This window comes from Tamandua tetradactyla, chromosome X (assembly GCF_023851605.1).
Source record: "Tamandua tetradactyla isolate mTamTet1 chromosome X, mTamTet1.pri, whole genome shotgun sequence".
In the NCBI taxonomy this organism is placed as follows: Eukaryota; Metazoa; Chordata; class Mammalia; order Pilosa; family Myrmecophagidae; genus Tamandua; species Tamandua tetradactyla.
Window position 1 is genome coordinate 3729288 of NC_135353.1, and position 4251 is coordinate 3733538.

The 4251-nt window shown below is 37.0% G+C and overlaps 1 non-coding gene across 1 annotated transcript; it reads right to left on the reverse strand.

The window, feature by feature from the left end:
- Window positions 1–673: 673 nt before the first annotated feature.
- Window positions 674–745, reverse strand: TRNAR-UCU (transfer RNA arginine (anticodon UCU)). Its single transcript has one exon. It is a non-coding gene; the product is annotated as a tRNA-Arg (tRNA).
- Between the last annotated feature and the right edge of the window lie 3506 nt (window positions 746–4251).

Below are 4251 nucleotides of genomic sequence, written 5' to 3' on the forward strand. Positions count from 1 at the left end.
CCTTGGACATTATATAAAGCAGACATAAGGAGTCTGAGTGGTAGAGATAAAAAGGCAGTCTGTGCCCTTGGGACCCAAGGCACAACAAAGTGATGAGTCCCCTAGGTTTTCTTTTTCTTTGCATATCTCCCATGTGGAGCTGAAAAAGCTCACAAAATGGAAACACCAACAAGTGTAGACAAAAGTGGCTCAACAAAAGCCTGCTCTGTCTAGCCCAGAGACCAGGAACAGGGAAGCTTAGTAAGACAGAAAACTCAGATATGTTCTACTCCTGCCAAACATCACACATAAGACAGTGGTCTCACTCCCACCCCCACCAGCAAAGCCCAAGTAGGGAGCCTAGATTTTCACACTCAATAGGCTACCGAGGTGCTCCAACCTGCCTCTCTGGCTCTGCCCCCATAAGGGTGGTGTCCGAGAAGACTGAGTCGGGAGCGGTTTCAACTGTACCAGGTGATAATGACATCTTTCCCCTAACCACATAGTCAGTGAAAATCAAGTGGGGAGCTTGGCCTTCCACTCACAGTTAATGAGTTGCCCCCATCCCTCCCCACTGCAGTGGTATGAGAGGCCTAGAGGAGAGTGAGAACTTTCACCACCCTCAGCAATAAACGAGGCCTTCACGACCTCCAGTGGTGCATGCTTCTGCCTTCAATTTTTTTTTTGGGGGGGGTGCATGGTCTGGGAATCGAACCCAGGTCTCCCGCATAGAAGGCAGGCATTCTAACCACTGAACTACCTGTGCACCCAAAGACTTTTTTTTTTTTTTACACGGGCAGGCACGGGAAACCAACCCGGGTCTCCAGCATGGCAGGCGACAACTCTGCCTGCTCACTGTAGCCCACCTTGCCTTCACTTTTAAAACAAGAAAATACCTACCAGAGAACTTTGGGTGCAGAATTGAGGTCTCTGGTGAAATCTGGAGAGTCAGATGCATACAGAGAGGCATAGTCAAGCTCTGCTTCCTGAAGCCATAAACAGATAAAACCTTTAAATGGTAATTTGAATGAATTCTGGAGACTGAGTGTGGACTACATGGGGCCCACCAGCTTTAGGAGGCACACTTTTGTGGGCTTTACTTCCAATCACTGACCCTAGATTCTTACAGGGAAAATCTTAGAAAAATAGTATACTGGCTCTGGCAGGGGAAGGGAAAGAGTAACCATTGTGAAATACAATCATAGCCTTCTTCATAACAGAAGTCTATCCTCCAGCGTAAACATCTTTCCAGAGCCTTATCTCAGCTTGGAGAAAAATGTTGTTCCCAATCTGTCTTTTAACCTTCCCATTACACCCAGGAAAAAAGATAGTTAACAGGGGTTAGGACTTCAAGGATACAGATTGGGAACCCTGCAGCCAAGGAAGGGAGTAGGGAGTCACGGTAGAGGGGTGGGTGGAATATAGCATTGGATAAACACTTGTGAAGGTCACAGCCCAGAGTCACAAGACCACTAAAAGATTGATATTTAATTAGAAGATTACAGAACACTCCCCTTCCCCTACACCTTATCACCCCATCAACAGTGGTCCAGTATAATAACAATGGATAACAACTGAAAGAGTTTCAGGGCACAGACTCTCTCTGATAAGGATTTTATGTCCATCAGAATCATCCTTTGAAAAAGAAACAGATAAATGGATAAATGAAATGTATATACCCATAATAGAATACTATTCAGCCATAAAAAAGAAATGAAATTCTGGTACGTGCCACAACACAGATGAACTTTGAAGACATCATGATAAGTGAAATAAACCAGATACAAAATGACAAATATTGTATGATTTTGCTGATATGAAATACCTAGTCCATGCAAATTCATAAAGACAGATACTAGATTATAAGTTACCAGGGGCTGGGGTGGGGGTGAGGGAAATGAGGAGTTATTCCTCAATGTTTTCTGTTTGTGGGGTTGAAAACGTTTGGGTAATGGATGTTGGTCATAGTAACACAATTTTGTAAATACAATTACACTGAATTGTACACTTGAAAATGGTTAAAATAGGAAGCTTTGAGTGCATGTGTGGGTGTGTATATATATATATATATATATATATATTACTACAATAAAAAAAGCTTTTTAAAAGTGAAAGAGAAATAAAGACTTTTTCAGACTGATAAAAAATAAGGAAATTAATTACCAGCAGACCTGCTCAGCAGGGCATGTTAAAAGAAGTTTTTCAAGCAGAAGGAACCTGATATAGATCGTGGATTCATATAAAGAAGAGAATAGAATTAGAGAAGGATTAAATGAAGGTAAAATACAATTTTACAGCTATTGTTTAAATTGATGATAGAAACATCACAAGGGACGACAAGGAGGAATCAGGCATATTCTGCTATAAGTTGAAGTGCTATATTGTTCAAAGGCACTTAGATTAATTAAAATGTGTACTGTAGGGCCACAGTGGCTCAAATGGCAGAGTTTTCGTCTGCCATGCCGGAGACCCCGGTTCAATTCCTGGTGCCCGTCCATGCCAAAAAAAAAAAAAAAAAGAAAGAAAGAAAGAAAAGAAAAAAAAAAGTGTATTGTAAACATCAAGGGAAACGATGAATTTTTTAACTATGTGTGATACACAAAGAGAAGAAATAAAATGGAATCATACTAAATGCTCAATTAAAAGGAGTAAAGAAACATAGAACAAGTGGAATGAAAAGAAAACAGTCCCAGGTGGTGCTACAGTGGCTCAGTGGCAGAATTCTCACCTAACATGCCAGAGACCCAGTTTGATTCCCGGTGCCTTCCCACACACAAAAAAATAATAAAGGAAGAAAACAGTCTTAAAACTTGGTAGATATTAATCCAACTTTATCAATAAGCACTTTAAATGTCAATGGTCTAAACATCAATTAAAAGAGATTTTCAGAGTGAACAGAAAAAATAATAGCCAACTTTTTGTTGTTTACAAGAAATCCACTTTAAATATAAAGAATCATATAGGTTAAAATAAAGGGATGGAAAAAATATATACTATGCTAATATTAATGAAAAGAAAGCTGGAGTAGCTATATTAATTTCAGACAAAGCCAACTTCAGAATAAAGGAATTACCAGGGTTGAAGAGGGACATTACATAATGTAAAATAAATTAAATATCTAAGAAGATACAGCAATCTTAAATTTGTATGCACTTGACAAAAAAAGTCTGAGAATATGTGAGGCGAGATCTGATAGAACTGGAGGAAAAGTAAACAAATCTACAATTTCAGCTGGAGATGTTGTCACTACTTTACCAGTAATCGGCAGATGAAACAGAAAGAAAAGTAGTTAGAATATAGATGACCCAAACAGCACTATCAATTAACTTGATCTAATCGACATAAAATACTCCATCCAGGAATACATTTTTCTTAACCTCGCATGGCACATCCACATTCTAGGTCATATCATAAAATACACCTTAAAAATTTTATAGAATAAACATTATATCAAAGTATGTTCACACATTACAATGTAGTTAAAAAAGATATCTTTATAACAGATAGATAACTAGAAAATCTCCAAATAAATCTCAAAGAAGAAGCCTCAACAGAAATTAAAATATATTTTGAATTACATTAAAATGAAAAGACAAGTTATCAAAATTTGTTGGACATAGAAAACACAGTGCTGAGGTAAACTCATAGTTCTAAATGCATGTTTTTAAAAAAGGATCTAAAATCAATAACCTAAGATTCCATCTTAGGAATCTAGAGAGAGGAGAGCAATTTAAATGTAAAGCAACAGTAGACAGAAATGAAAAATAGAGAAGAAATCAATGAAATTTAAAATAGGAAAGCAATGGAGAAAATCAATGAAACCAAAAGCTTTTTCTTTGAAAATATCAGCGAACTCAATAGATTTCTAGCCAGGCTAACCAAGAATAAAGAAAGAAGACACAAATTACCAAAATCATAATTAAAAAAGGGTTTCTCACTACTGATCCCATGAACACTAAAAAGACAATAAAAATGTTACAAACAATTCAAAGCCCGAAATTTGATTACTTAAATAAAATTATCTTAAAAGTACAAACTACCAAAATTCACATAAGGAGAAATAGATAACCTGAATAGCCCTAAAACTATGAAAAATTTAATTAGTAATTAACGTCCTTTCAAATATAAAGCACCCAGCCCAGGTTATTTCACTAGTGAATTCTATGAACATTTATAGGTGAATTAATACCAACTCACAATCTCTTCCAAAAAATAGAAGCAAAGGAAACACTTTCTATCTTATTCTATGAAACCAGCATAACTTTATCAACA